At 53.1% G+C, this 16,100-nt stretch overlaps 1 pseudogene; it reads left to right on the forward strand.

Moving 5' to 3' along the window:
- The first annotated feature begins 9,701 nt into the window (after positions 1 to 9,701).
- On the forward strand, positions 9,702 to 9,766 carry LOC149990077 (small nucleolar RNA SNORD36; annotated as a pseudogene).
- Positions 9,767 to 16,100: the final 6,334 nt, after the last annotated feature.

Genomic DNA, 16,100 nt, shown 5'->3' on the forward strand with positions numbered 1-16,100 from the left:
CCTGGGAGTTCCATGACCGTCCTCAAGACCTGGCTCTGAGTAACTCTGGGGACGTCACCCGGGCCGAGAATGAAAGCATGGGAAGCAAGCCCAGGGAAGAGCTATTCTTGAAATCGCATCGGTGTGGCTGTAACGAGCTTCTGACGTTACCTTTCTGTGACCAGCCATTCCGTTTCAGCCTTTGCTCTATCGGTGCGGAGCGGCCAGTAGGAAGAAGACTTCGAGCATCCACTGACGTGGCAATGGCCTTTCCCATAAGAGTCCAGGGATGCCTGCCTCAGACCCCGACCTCATCATTGGTTTTGAACACAAGCTCCCGAAGCCCGAAGCCCGGGTGGGTGGCACTTCCCTGGGAGACCAGCTCTCAAGCTCCACTCTTCAGTGTTGTGTGCATGCACCTGTTACCGGCCCCCAAAGGCTACTCAGCTCTCTGTGCTTAACCACTTGGTCCTTTGTGCCGACCAACCCTGAGAGAGGCTGCATGATTCCGGGCTGGTGTTCAGTTACGCACGTCCCGTGGAGACGTCTTCTGCAGCTGGAGGTGAGGCTGGCACGGGACTGCAGCCCTCTCTGGCTGAGATGCGGCTGCCCAGGAGCGAGGTCGCGGCCAGGATCAGTGACGAAAGGTGAGGCGGGGGGACTTGTAACTTCTGTGCCCAAATTGAGTGTCCCATTTACAACGGCGAAATAACCTCGTAGGAGCCTCCCTTTGAATTGGCATGATTTCAGTCACGGCCTGAGGATCGGGGGTCACGGTCCAGAGTGAAACCCCCCTGGTCTGGGAGGGACGTGCCTCTTTTCCAGAGCCCGTGGCACCTCACCCCGGCTGCTGGCTACCCTGAAGTCCCTCCTTCTGGGGGAGGCCCCTCGATATGCCCGACAAGATCTTTCGGCCTGACCAACCCAGGATTTGAACACAAAATTAAAAACACACAGCAACTCAGGGTAGGCAGAGTGAGATCGCATAAGTCCTAACCCACTTGTTCCATAAAATGTGCAGCCAACCCTCTCTCCTAAAGGGGTATCTATACAGGGGATTTGAAATACTCCTGTGCAGTCTCTGTGGACCAGGGACACCTCGAGGTTAAAAAAAGTGGCAGAAGGGTGGCGCTTATGTCCATCCCACAGGTCATGGCCGAGCCCTGACCGCGTTCCCTCCTACCTCGATGCAGCTGAGAGCGGGCGACCCGGATGCAGCTGCTCTTTCCCGCATCTGGTGACCTTGAGGGGTGCCTTATTAATGCCTGTACCTCTCCATCCCCTCATCTGAGTTATAAACTAATGGGCCTGTAATCCAAAGGACTCTTTCCACCCAGAAAACGCCACGGTTCTTCACGGCCATCCAGGGAGGCGGCAAATTTAGAAACGGGAGGGGTTATAGTGCCTCCAGGTACGCGATGAGCACGAGCATGATGGGAAACGCCTTTTCCCAGGGACAACAGGGCTTGGCCTTCTGGCGGGGCCACCACAGCGCCTCTCGGTCCCCAGCATCAGAACCACGAGAGGCCAAGCCCCGTGGTGTGCACGTGGCTGCCTCATCCACAGCCGTCGGAGGCCAAGTGTGAGGGTTAAATACTCACAGGCGATGAAACCCACCGCGGGCCTGACGTTGCCTGGAGACGGCACCCTGGCGGGCAGACAGCGAGCAAGGGGCACCTGAAACCCACCCTCCGCCTCTCCTCTTCGAGATCTTGTGAAGAGTAAAATCCCTTCGCAGCCACGACCACTTGAAATTAATGAGTTCACCACCCCGGTCTCTCCTGGAGGCGGTTACGACCAAGACTAATTACCTTCAGTCCAAAAACACCTTTTCTCAGGAACCCAGACTCCTTTTCCATTCGTTTGCGAGCGCGAGTCTGAGAACGCAGAGAGACGTGTACTTGCTAACTGACCCCTTTACTGTCAAAGGCTGGAGCGGAGGAGCCGGGGCGCGGAAGGTCCTGAGCCTCCAGGCGCTGGGACCCCGTCCTCCGGGCTTCACGGAGGCCGCAGCACAGAGGCCTGACGGATCCAGTCATTGGCCGCCGATGCATGATTGACTCAACCTCCCCCTGCCCCCGCTCCCAGAGGTCAGGGGTGGGGCTGAGTGTCCCCTCTAACCATGTGCTGGGTCCCCTGGGAGCCAGCCCCCCTCCTTAGGTGGCCGAGAGCTTCTCCAAGCCTCACCTCACTAACATAACAAAGGGCAACTTTATGGCTCTCATCACTGAAAAAAAAAGTAATGGTTTTAGGCACTCCGGGCCAGAAACAGGAAGGAAGTCCAAATAGGTATTTCTTATTATAAGTCACACCACCACAAGGACTCCACTGACCAGTAAAACACAGACACAATCCTACTGGTCGGAAGTCACTGCTGCTCTGTGGCCCGGAAGCCGTCAGAGCGCCTCTCGGGGAGCCCACTGGCCACGGTCCTCCCGCCGCTTCCCCGTGAAGCAACCCCCTCCGTGGCCGCTGGGCTGGAGCCTCACGTAGGCACATACACGAGAGGGGAAAGCCCACCCACGCTGGGAGTCTCGCTCGCCATTGGCCCAGCACAAGTGGACGAGAGGACCGCACAGCTCCGCGCAGGGAGACGCGAACGCAATCCCGGGACGGCGTGCGGGCTGGGGCTCGGTCGGCGCACCTCAGTTTCCACCTTCCCGCCGACGGCTTTTGTGGGCTCCAGCGTACGTGTCGACGGGCCGTGAAGTTTGGACTAGTGATCAGAAAATAAAGGCCCACTCGATCGAGCGGACGGTGTGAGCTGAGAAGAAGCAAAAACAGAACAAGACCAAGAAATAAAAATAAGGAATCAGAACCGAAAGAGCCAAGAGGGCAAGAAGGGAGGCTTGACTCTGAGGTCTTACAAGATGCGGAAGTCATTATGGATGGAGTAACTGTGACAACGATGATGATTCATGAACAAGGACAACTACAAGTTACATGCACGCACACACGCAGGCCACGTAAGTAAGGTATGTGGATCTGCACACCCTGAGAATGAGTGGGTTATGTGTGGGGAGGAAGAGAACGAGGAAGGCAAATACGTTTACTCTCTGGGGACGAGTAAGAGGGAGCGTGCAGCCTAAGTAGACGAGGGAGCCTCACAGGTCCAGTGTCCACACAGACTTGCATTCCAGTTAGAGTGCCCTCCCGATGCGCCAAGGGTGCAGGTTCAATCCCCAGTCGGGGCTCATACAAGAGGCAGCCAATGAATGCATCTGTAAGTGGAACAGCCAATCAGTGTTTCTCCCACCCCCATCTAAAGTCAATAAATAAAATTTAAGAGAGAAAAATGACAAATGCCAACCCTCACACGTGCCTCCTGAACACCCTCCCAGGCCCCCCGCTGCCCGGCCCCTCCCTCCACATTCCAGCTCCCACGTATCCCCTGTCTCCAGACACTCTCAGGGCTGCCGTGGCCTTTGTCCCCTGCCCGCTCCTTCCCTGCCTGTCCTCCGGCACGTGGCCTCCCCCGGGAGTCGGTTTCAGGACGCATCTGTGAAGTGCGGTCCTGACGTCCCCAAGGTCAGCCTGTCTTTGGCACAGACTCCGAAGCCCTGCGTTGGCAGCCTCCTCCGGCTCCTGTGGGTCCCCACCTTCTGGCAGTAAGCAGTTCATGATGGAGGCCTGTCCCCGAGCCCCTTCACTGTCCCAAAGCCACTGGAGCATGCCAGGTGGCGCAGAAGGACGCTTTTACCCGGTCCCTCGAGTGCAGGTGTCTGTGAGCACCATGAACGTTTGCTCTGCAGCTTCTCCACCACGCGGCTCTTCTCGATCCTGACACCGGCGGGGCTCCCTGGGCTCCAGTTTACAGTCAGCGGTGACGACACGGTGCTCAGGCCGCTCTGCACTTCGCCGAGGAGACCGGGGAGCTACGTCTGACTCCCGCACGTGCTCGCCGCTTTCTGACACCTCTGCGCCTCGGCGGAGATTCAAAGACCTTGCCTCTTCACCCCGGTCAACACAGCACTTCTGGACCGAAAGAAGCCTGACTCAAGTGATTCTTCTTCCCCGTACTTTCCAGAGCTGCGCCAGCTCCCTTGGCAGGCGGCGGCCACCGTTTATGGCAGAACGACCCTCTGATTGAAATCCCTGGGTCAGAGGTAGAAAGAAGCACTTCATCCAAGATGCCAGCTGGTACGACAAAGCCTTTGCATAAAACCACAATTTTCAACAAGTAGAGATGCATCGTGAGTGCTTCTGGAACCATAAAGCTCTTACTTGATTGCACCATTTAGAATGCTTCATGGAGTGCGTTGCGCCATCTAATTTAGTTGTCCTCAAACGGCGAGGCGTGAATGGTGCTCCCCGTGTGTGTTTACAACTCATCAAACGTCTGCCCTGCTCCCACGGGGAGAAGCTGTTCCAGAAGGGAATGGGGGACTGTGGGGGGAGGCGGGGAGACCGCTGAAGGGCCACGGAGCGCATTCCCAGGGCGCGGCGGTTCTGGGAGCAGAAGGGAGACGCGCCTTTGGCTTGTAAGTATCCAGCTTTTCTGTTTCCTTTGATCCTGCCTGCCTCTGTCTCCCAGCATCTGAGGTTCGGGCTCCTGCCTGTGCCCCTCCTTCCCCCACTGCTCGGCTCTCAGCAGCCGCGGGGTGCCCGGCACGGTGCCTTCACTCAGCCAGTACTGCTTGACTGGAAACCAGCTCAGGTTGTGAGAAGGAACAACTGTGTTTGTTCCTCAAATATTGGGAAGACTTATGACACAGTCCCTACAAAGACTCACTTTCAGACAAACTCACCTGTAACATTTACTTAGCAAAATCAACGTCTGGAACACGCTCTCAATAGTCAGTCTTGAAAATTGTGTTGTAAACTGGACGTCCTTCCTACACTCTTCATTCAGAGGAAGGTTCAGCCTAAGATGGGCTCCTCCTGGAATTCACCGTTCACGTGCCCACGGGGTTTTATTAATGAGGCGGTGTTACCCATATTACAATTCTGCACTGAGCTCGCCTGTGACGGGTCTGAAGACTCCCAAGGGCTCCATTCTCTGTCTGCCTCCCGTGCTATGGAAAACAACCTTGGCCATGAGAAGGACACCCCTCACTTCCCATAAGCACAAGCTCTGAACCCCACCCTGCTACTGATGCCCACCGTGCCACCGCCTCTGCCGGTCATGCTTTGTAGAATCCATGTCGGAATGATGCTCAGAAATAGCACGTGAAACCCTGGACGGGGACATGCGGAACTTGGGCCTCCCTCTCTCCTTCCCGCAGCCCTCCCTCCTCAGCACACAAACAAGGCCCTGTTGGGGGACAATTGTACATGTGGGGTGAGGGGGGCCATGCAGGTTCATTCTCAGGTGTCACGTTGTGAGATAAGGAGGAGGAGTGTTCATCACGGTGCCCAGCACCGGCCTCTCTGGGCCGGACCCCGACACTGCCCTTCTGGTTGTGCAACTTTGGGTGAGTCACTCCAGCTCTCTGCCTCCATGTCTTTACCCGTGAAGGTGAAGATAGTGGTGGCCTCCAGCTCACAGAACTGCTGTCAGTCAGGTGACTCAGCACACACAGAGCACTTAGAACTGGGCTGGGAGACAGTGGTTATGACCCCTTGCTCCTTCTCCTCCTCATTCATCTTAATTAATATCATCATCAGCACCACTGCTATCATTACCACCATCATCATCATCATCACCACCATCACCACCATCACCACCACATCACCATCACCATTGCCACCATCATTACTATCGTCACCACTATCACCATCATCACAACCAACACCACCATCACCATCATCACCGTCATCACCATCACCACCGTCATCACCATCACCGCCATCACCACCATCACTACCATCACCATCATCACCATCATCATCATGATCACGATTATGACCATCCTCACTGAGTGTGCAGGAGGAGAAGAAACTTAGCGGAAGGTAGGTAAACTATTGAAGATCCCACTTTGGACACCTTCACTAGGGATACCTACAGGACTCCCAGTTAGGAACATATAGTAGCTAAATGGAAAAACTGGTGTGGAGCTCCAAGGGGACACCCAGACTGCTGGGATGGTTTGGGAACCACGTACACGCAGGTGAGAGAGGGGTGCGGGGCTGGGTAAGAGCACCCCGGGAGGGCGGTGGGGAAGAAGAGCACAGGAGCTATGGGCAGTGTCCTGGAAGGGAACACAGAGAGGGAGGACCCAGTAAACAAATGCTTGTGGTCACAGAAGTAGGAAGGTCCCAGGGGCAATGCTGTGTGGGAAGGAAAGGAGGAGGAAAGGGAATGGTCCATAACGCTAAATGATGAAGAAAATTCAAACCCTACAGAGGACTAAGGAGCCCACTGCACTGAGTGATTAGGGGCTCACTGGTAACACCCGCTGCAGCGTGAGCACAGAAGCAGCTAAATGAAGCTGGTGGCCGTGATCCGGTGCGTGATGACATCACAGACTCTGGCAGGGGAGAAAGTGAATGGTTGGTGTTAAGAATTCAGGAAGTCACGTCCAGTCTTGGTACCTCTTTCTCTTCAGGATTGTCCAAGGAAGGATAATTCACAGGAGGGGATGAAGGTAAGAACTTAGTAGTCACTTGGCAAACACTGAATTCCAATGGGTGGCCTTTTTGATCAAATCAAGTTGGGTCACGGACCTGAAAATCTGGCCGATCTCTTGGACTTAGCCCCCCATCTTTATCCTACGGCAGCAAGAAGTTATGGAGGCAGGAACTGAGAGGGAGGTGGGGTGTGGCTGCCTTCCTGATGAGGTACAGGGATCCCCCGAATTCATAAGTTGAAGCCCTAACTCCAGAGTAATGATATTTGGGGATGGAGACTTTGGGTTGACCCGAGTTAGATGAGCCCGGGTCTTATGATGAGATTAATGTCTTCACCAGAAGAGAGTAGAGAGCTTTCTTGCTCTTTCTCTGCTGTGTGAGGGCACAGGGAGACGAGGCAGCCACCTGCCAGCCGGGACTCGGGCCCTCACGAGGCGCCGAACAGCCGGCCCGCGATCCTGGCCCCAGAGCCGTGAGAGAGAAATGTCTCTGGTTTAAACCCCGAGTCTCCGGTCCTTTGCTATGGCAGCCCGAGCTGACTGAGACCCCTGCTTACTAGGAAAATACGACCAAATGCGCACCCCACCCTGTGAACGGCTGCTCTTCCTATGGGAGGGTTGGGTTCCCTGATGATCGCTCTGTCTCTCTCTATGTGTGGTTTGCATATCTGCTGTCCCTCCCACAAAACCAATACTTTCTCATCTTCTACAAAGAGTTCATAATGACAGAACACCTGGAAGTTATCACACTCTCCATAGAACATCACAAAATATCGAGACATTTAATTCTAGAGACACTCTCCAGCAGGAAATACAGCTCTACTGCATGTCACAATATAACATTATAAGCACAAACACACAGCCATAGACAGACACGCTGCTGAGCTAAGAGGGATTGGCTGTGGCATTCACTGGGGCTGGCGGTCATCCGATTTGTTATCAGCGAGACTCGCCAGCAGATGTGCAGAAGCAGGTGCCGAAAGGCAGAAAAATGTTGGCCAGGAAAAGCTTCAAATTGAGAAAATTTTCTCCATTAAGTTATATTTTCTGGAGATGGCAAAAACCCAGCAATTATTCCAATTTAGTGATGGAACACATCCGCTTTGTAGGGACTGAGAATCTCTAAGTTCTTCCGTCTCCCACCACGAACTGTCCCACACCCCAGGGGCCATGACTTGTTTATTAACGGACTCTGCAGACGAGGGGGCTCACGTTTGCACCGCAGCGGACGGACACAGCCGGGGAGGCAGGCGGTCAGCAGCTCGTCTCCCCACGTCTTGTTGCCGGATGGAAATGGATTTTCACCTCCTTTGCCCTTCCTCCTACATAACATTCCCACATTTTTTTGTCACATAAAAAAGAACAGTATCTGGGGGGTGGAGGGAGAGAGGCATGGGAGTAGATTCTCTCCTCTGGACACTTGGCGTGGCGAGATTTGCGCCGCCCTGTTCTCCTACCTGTGCACTGGGTCAATTTACCTAAACTCCACGGCAACAGCAACGTGGGGGCCACGTCTCTGTTACCAACGGTCGTACCTCGGCATTCACCCTGGGGCCTGACACACAGCCAACGCTTCATGAACATTCGATCACTTTTCTCTACCTCCCTGCACGATAAGGCGGTGCAGATTTATTATAAATGCAATTTGACAACATAGCATTTTCTCCTTTTAAAATCACACAAATTTGCGTGGTAGCCATTAGCAGTCCACGCGGTGGGAAAGGAGTTTTTTTATATTTGATTCAGTCTTCCACTGGTAACAGTTGAAGACAAGGAACTTTATCAAAGACACACTAAAAGCAGCTGGCGACAGAGCAAGCAACCCTCAGAAAGCGTACTGTTCGTACTTGCCCTCCTATGCTAATGCTGTCTTCATTAATTAACTCCACCAGACAGTCTATGATTGCTATTCAAGGAAAACAGATGGGCTCCGGGTTAGAGAGCCAATTTTCTAAGCTGACTTGGCTATAAGGAGGACTGCTGTGCATGATTCCGAGGGTAGAATAGTAGATTTATCATTTATATCTCAAATTAAATAAAGAAAAAAGCAAATATGAGCAATGACAAGGTCACACCATTAGGCAGAATAAGGGGAGAGAAATCACTGGGCCCTCTGAGCTAAATTCCAGAGCCTGGATGGGCCTCGCGGGCTAACAAAAGCTGACCCCGGTCAGGAAACAGCACTGTCCCTGGCCACGAGGTGCAGGCGTCTTTTTGTGGCGACGCGCTGGATGGGCGAAGGCTAGCTCACCCTTCTTGCCCCAAACCCGCAACCCTGGACTTGGACAAACTCAGCTGGCAATTACATTACCCATTTGCTCACCACAGATGACGTTACACATCATCTCCAGCCCGGAATTAGGGAGAAGGAGCCAATGTTAATCACGAAGATGAGGAGCCCGTGAATCTAACTTCGGAACGCTAGTCTCAGGAGGTGGCCCAATGCAATCCGAATGGAGACATCTGTCCCATGCAGCTTCCCCAGTGCAGACGCTGCAGCCTCCAACTTCCTCTTATTGAAGACGCTCTGATCACTTGGGGCGGCTCCTGTTTAACATGCGTGTAATTCATTGATCCTGGGAAACAACCCTTACTGAGCACCCTCCTCAAACCCGGTGCACTGATACAGCCGTGCTCAATAATCCTCAGGGCACAAAGTATCGCATTTGCGCCTTAGCGTGAATCCATTTACCAGAAATTTCCTCTAGAACGGGTAGAGAGAAACAGGTAGGAAAAAGAAAAAATGCCAAACATCTACTTAATTATACATATATATTTTTAACCACACCTGAGGACATTTTTTCCATTGTTTTTAGAGAGAGCGAGGGAAGGACAGAGGAAAGGAGGGAGAGAAACATCAGTTGGTTGCCTCCCATACACACCAGGACCAGGGATCAAACCCACAACCTAGGTATGTGTCCTGACTGGGAACTGAACCCACAACCTTTTGTCATGGGACGATGCTCCAACCGAGCCACACGGGCCAGGGCAAAAACGCAGCATTTAGAAGCTGGAGTAACTGTGGTGTGTAGATTCTCCAGGACTTTTGGTTGTAAGTAACAGAAGACAATCGATTTTTTAGAGACATTGTCTTTCCAAAGAACCAGCTTTTGGTTTGGTTGATTTCCTTTTTTATTTCATTTTCTTTTTACTGATTTCTCCTCTAATTTTTATTATTTCTTTTCTTTTGCTCGTTTTAAGAATAGCAATTACTGCCAGTGATGGTTGTGAATTTCTTCATCTGAACCAACCCTGTGGTCATGTTGTGTCTGAGGCAAAAAAAAAAAGAAAAAAAGAATAGCAATTACTCTTTTTTTCTTTAGATCCCCAGGGTGGAAACTTAGCTTATTGATTATATATCTTTCTTCTTTTTTAATATACATATTTCATGTTATAAATACATTTATATTATATTTCAAGCACTACTATGCTGCATTCTATAATTCTGTCAGTTGTATTTTCATTTAATTCAAAACATTTAATATTTGTGTCTTGGCACTTTCTCTTTGATGCGTGCGCTATTTTGAAGTGTGCTGCTCAATTTTAAAGGTACTTTGTTTTTTCTCAGTTAAGCTTCCATGACTGGTTCCCAGTGGAATTCCACCGTCGCCGGAGACCGTCCTGTGTACGACGCGTGTGAACTGGTTCAGCTGCATCTTACGGCTCAGCGCGGGGACGTCGTGGGGAAAGGCCCGCGCGCGCCCGGAGGGATGCGCCGTCTGCCCTTGCTGAGCGGTCCGCGCTGTACACGCCAGGGGGCCAGGCGGGGTGAGGGCGCTGCTCGGGGCGCCCCGGCCTTCCCGGGGTCCCACCTGCTCCATCCGTCAGCGACCCCATCTCAGGAGGTGGGGACAGCGCCCCGGACCTGCCTGACCCACGCCTGGGGGCGCAGGGGCCGAGCCGGCCGCAGCCCCCACGGGCCCCACGCCCGAAAGGCGCCAGGGCGGCTCCTCCGCATCCCGCGGCCTCTCGCCGCTGTCTCTGTCCCGGCGTCCCCGGTCGCTGCTGGGGCGCGCGGGACCCTTGCCCCGAGGCTGCAGGCGGCTCCGCACTCCCGCAGGCGAAGAACCTTCCTCTTTGGCTTCAACTTAAAAAAAAAAAAAAAAAAAAAAGCACAGAAGGACTGTGATTGGCTCACCTTGCTTCACACGCCTCGCCCGGACCAATCACTGTGCCCACAGGAGCGGGGGGACGCTGATTGGCTCAGGCTGCACCACGTGCTCCCTCCTGGGGCCATAGAAACGGGGGCGTCCCTAGTGACGATAACGAAGCCTGTTCCAAGGCCCGAGGACAGCGAGTTCAGAGGGCGAGACGGCGGGCAAGTAATCCACGCACCGGAAGGGGAAGGAAGGACTCGCCGCAGGCGAAAGCTTGCCCACTTCACCGTCTCATCAACTTCGAAACCTTTTTTAACCCTTTTGGGTGTTTCTAGGAAGGGATGACGTCAAGCCTGGCCTCTCACCGTCCTTGGTGACGTGGACAACTGGGTCCGTTGATCTGACAATACATTTAAACTGAGTTGTGGTGACAGGGACCTCTCTGATCTATTACATCTCGTTGCAAAATGTCCGAAGAAATCTCACACGGTGTGGGGGCGGAGATCAAAGCCGCTTTCTTTTCTTTGCCGTTTTTCTAGTCCGTGAACTCCGAGGCCTGACAGGCGTTAAGGCGCAGGCGAGGACAGCAGCGGAGGGCGGATTTTCACTGGGAGCTCCTGCACCCCAACTGCCGCACGATGAAAGTACAAATGCCCTAAAATGGCAATTCCTGGCAGCTCACTCTGAACAAGATTGCCATTTTTAAAAATTAATTCATGGCTGCGTTCCAACAAAACTTTAACACGGATGCTAAAATTTGATTTTCACGTGTCACAAAAATCTTAATTTTCTAAAATCCATTTTAAAAGGTGAAATACCTCCTTAGCTCACGGGCCGTGTGAAAACGGGTGGGGGCTGGATATGGCAGCCCATGGACCGCAGATTGCTGAGCCCGAGCTAGACCTTTGTCCTGAGAGCCTGGTTACGAACTCTGCCCTTGCTGATGTCTAAGGGACGAGGACACTCTTAGTAACAAAACTCCGGCACATGAGGGGGCTTCCAGCTCTGAATGTCCCCCATCCCCGAAGAGTGTCCCTCTGCCAACTCACAGGTATTTGCTGTTCTTTTCAACCTGTGACCTCTTGTAGTCCACAATACAAAGCAGGTTTAAAAACCCATCTGAGCCCTGGCTGCTGGGGCTCAGTGGACTGAGCATCGGCCTGCGAGCCAAGTGTCGCTGGTTCGATTCCCAGTCAGGGCACTGGCCTGGGTTGCACATCAGGTCCCCAGTTGGGGGCGTGAGTGAGAAGCAGCCACACACTGATGTTTCTCTCTCTCTTTCTCCCTCCCTTCCCCTCTCTCTAAAAATAAATAAATAAAATCTTTTAAAATTAAAAAAAAAAAAAAACCATCTTAAAGTCCGCAGGTGTGAGGTCCTTTTCTGAGAGCGAGTGTTGACCTGAGGGGTTAGGGAGGGAAGAGCCCAGGTCTGCAGATTCTCTAACACAGACAGAAGAACTTGGCTCTGTCCTTGCCTTGCGCAGGGCCGGGGGCACGTCCACAGGAGCTGCCTAACCGGGGTTCTGCAACCGCGGTGCCAACTCCCCAGTGGCTGTGCCCACGGGGCAGCGCGTGCGCACGGCTGACAGATCTGACCCTGTCCCAGGAGCTCCTCCACATCACAGTCTCTGCAGCAGCTGTGAGTCCTTCCTCCCAAATTGGAGCCAATAAACAGAAAGACAGGAAATGAAGGAAGGAAGAAGCGCTCGCAAAGGCCCCGAATGTAATCAGCTTCACAGTCATTCCAGATCGACTACATGTTTATCACCCTCTAAATCCCCCTCGAGGTGGATGTGAAAAGCTGATTCGCTCTGGCTGTATCGTTAATGCGTGCAATTTCGTTTCGGAAAAGTCACTGGCAGAAGAAAAGCAGGAGAGGACGAAGCTGCTGTTTTGATGGACGAGGATGTGCTCCCTGCTGGCCTAGTCAGACGGAGATGAGGACCAGGTCAGCCTGAAACGCCGGGCACCCTTGCATGAAGGTAGGAGCAGACAGCGGAAAACTGCGGAAGGAACCAACCCTAGTCCAGAGTCACACCTCCCTCTGACCTCTGACCTCCTACAAGACCCCTCACAATTCCCTCTTCCCGACCCCTAAAAGGATGGATTTCACTGGCAGCTCTGCTTTCTTCTTTTCTTTGCCCGGATAAGCCCCTAAGGAAAATAGTCTCTAAAGTATCTGTTGAAAACACATCATGAAACTTGGAAAATACCACAGAAGGGGAGCTGGCAGATGCCTCTTTTCTTGGCTTTGCAGCATCTCCTGTCTTATGTGACGTCTCTGGCAGGAGATGGGGTTAATGGAAGCTGGTTCCTCGGGCGTGCGAGAGGGGGACGTCAGAGGAGGGCACCTGCGAATCCTTCTCTGTCGGGGACCGGCAGTCGCACACACTCCACGTATTTCCTGCAAACTCGATTCTGTGAAGTCGCTGGTTTTCCCTGAAGCTGTCATGGGATGTTGGTGGGTGGCGAGGAAGTTGGGGACACACACTGCTGGGTGTCCCACCGAGCCTTCCCTCTGATCCAGCTTGGAGCCCAGAGAGGGAACCATATTCTCCTCGCTTTACTGCCAGGGCGAACTGCTCATTAGTTTTAATTATTTTCTGAGATCTGGAGGGAGCCATCAGAAAAAATTAATCGTGGAGGGCAGGACAGCCTTCTGTGATCATAAAAACAAATGAAGCGTTTTGGATTATGCACTTTTTACGATTTATACTCAAATTTGAGCCGAAGGGGGCAGATGGCACGTCTGTGTTTATTTAAAAAGCATGGGGATTTATGATAAATTATAAGTTCTGTTATAAAATAACTTGCCTTTTGCATTGCGTTTTTAACATCAGTTTTGTGGATATGTGTGGGGGAGTCCTTCTCAAACTTCGATTTTGCTAGAAAAATAAATTTAAAAAATAGCACCTCAGTTTTAGGAGATACTTTCAAGATTAGGCCAATTGTGAATGTTGAAATTTTTCTAAGCATTTCTACCACGCTCAGGGAATTCTTTTTTTTTTTTTTTTTCTTTCCGCCCCTGGAGTAGCATATTCCATTCTGGACAGTTTCCTCCCACCTTGGTTTTATAAATAAGTCTAGTCTTACTCCCATGACAGCCCTTCAGGTGACAAAGGGCTACTGTGCCCCTTACAGTGTCTGACGGCTTGAAGACTGTGGCTCTGGAATCCATCCGCCAAGTTCCACTGGGGGTCTCGCCGCCCACCAGGAGGGCCTTTGGGCGATCCCTCCGCCCCTGTCGGCCTCGGTTCCTCCCCGTGTCGATGCGTGTGACGGTCACCTGAGAATATTCATCGGCAGCGCTGGACAGAGACCTTGGCGAGGGCGCAGCAAACGGTAGTTATCTGTGTTCATGGTTTCACTGTGCTCCTGGGGAGACACGTTGTGGTGTGGTTTTGAGTCCCCTCACTGCCACGGTGACCAACCTGCCCTGCTTTTAGAAGTGACATCCACGTCCTGGGATGGTCTGCCACCGTACTCACTCGCTACGCTGCTGACCCCCTTCAGGGTGTTTCTGTCCTGATGAGACCGCATTTAAGATCCTCAGAAGACCCACGATTGGGGAGCGCCCAGAGAAAAACTGCCTGCAGTGGTGAGAAATGTGTTTGGGGACACTTTCTGACCGATTCTCTGATCACACCTTGCCTGCTCTCTGAGCACGACCTGGCGTTGCTCACACTGTGACCTTGGTCTTCGGATTGGGGCTCATGCTGAAGTAGGTTCGGGCTGGGATTATACAGCATTCCCTCCCTTATCGCGGGTGTTACGTTCCAGATCCACCCCCCCACCCCCGCGAAGTAGGAACCTTGCAGGTATTCTACACTCTTAAACCTACGTCACTTTAACAACACACGGGTACAGTACCGCAAAATCCCGCAGTACAGTGAGGCCGCGCTAAGTGCCCCGCAACATAACGAGGGACCGCCGCACCTTCTTATTCAGTCTCTCAGGTCGATCCCCCTACCTGTGCCAGAGTCCGCACCCCACGCCGCAGGGGGGAGTGACCCGATGCTTCCTGTGCTTCTGGCGCTGACATTCGCCCTTGACACTGGAGAGTCGCCTGCACCAAGGCACAGACGTGGGCTTGGGAATCCGTGCAAGTCTATTGCTCGCCCGCAGGGCTGGATGTTCCCCCACGTCGTGACCCCGCTCCGTGGGGGCTGCCGTCTCACGCGGCCGGCTCTGTACCCGTCAGTCATCACATCATGGAAGAACAGTCAGCGGATGCCTCTCTGCAACGTCACGATCCTGCTTCTCCAAAATCTACGTACCTTCTCCTCCGGAAACCCTTTCAAAAGGGAAACAAGGGTGGCCGGCCTCGTGGGGATTTGCGTGATCGCTCCTGCCTTTTGCCTCGGCTCCCAAACTACCTCCGTGCTCCTTGCAATGTATGGGGTTCACGAAAAGCCAGAAAAAAAGGATGCGTTTTCTTTCATTGCAAAGAAGAAGGAAACTTACCTGTTCAGCGGTGACCGCTCAGCGCAGGAGGTGATGAGCATGCTGCAGGCTTCCCAGGTGTCCCCACGGTCCCCATGGAAACCCATGGCTGGCACCCCCTCCGTGAGGGCTGGGTCTCCCAGGGGCACTGCCCTTTTCTCAGATGCCTTTGCCCCCTCCTGGCCATGCGACTGCCCTAGAGGCTGTAGCTGGGAGCCCCCTCCTCACCAGGGACCACCAGTCAGCAGGAGACTGCCCGGCACAATCCCGCGCGCCCCCTCCAGCTTGCTGTGGGTCTGAGAGGGGCTTTCTCGGGGTGGGGGGAGGGGTCCCCTTCCGCAGAGCCCGCCGCAGCTGTGCCCTCGTTTCCTCTGATGCTGTACTTTAGAGGCGACGCCCGAGATGATAATTAACACGCTGCTCACTGGCGCGCAGAGCAGCCTCCTCTCCTCGTTAAAATTCAGAACTAGCTTTCTTCCTCCCTGGGCCTTTGCAAAGGTTCCACACTGTTTACTCTTTTGAGACTGTGGTGTTTCGGAATCTTTCTGAGATGGAGCTTCTCGTGTGGAACAGGACCGGAGTCCCACACAGCGGGTCACGCGTGAGAAATTATGAGCGGGTTTTAGGGAGGAGGGAGCGGTCTTTGGCGTCTTGGTCTTTCCTGAATGTCTGTAGAATAGAAGGATCTTTCGAGCAGTCTGCATGCATTTTATCTGTTATTAGGGTGCAGCCTCCACAGGGTTGGCATGGGGTCTTCCAAATGGATCAGCACTTGTGTGGAAGGGTATTTTTTAACCACAGAAATTAATCAGATGTACCCCTCAAGGTAAAAAATAAAACGGTCTTGCTAGAACTGCAGCTGTCTGCTCTCCCGGCTCACCTGGACTTCAGCGTGGGGTTCACACACACAGAAGCATTGAAGGGGTGCCGGTCCTGCTCCCCAAGGCGGGCACATACATTCATGTCCCTGCCCATCTCCCACCTCCAGCATGAGCTATGTTAATGACAAACATTGTCACACAGGTGTTAGTTCATTGTTCACAAGGTCAGTGCTGAGTCCTGGTGCCCACCT

The sequence above is a fragment of the Furipterus horrens genome, unplaced genomic scaffold, assembly GCF_987537825.1.
Source record: "Furipterus horrens unplaced genomic scaffold, mFurHor1.1.pri manual_scaffold_29, whole genome shotgun sequence".
NCBI lineage: Eukaryota > Metazoa > Chordata > Mammalia > Chiroptera > Furipteridae > Furipterus > Furipterus horrens.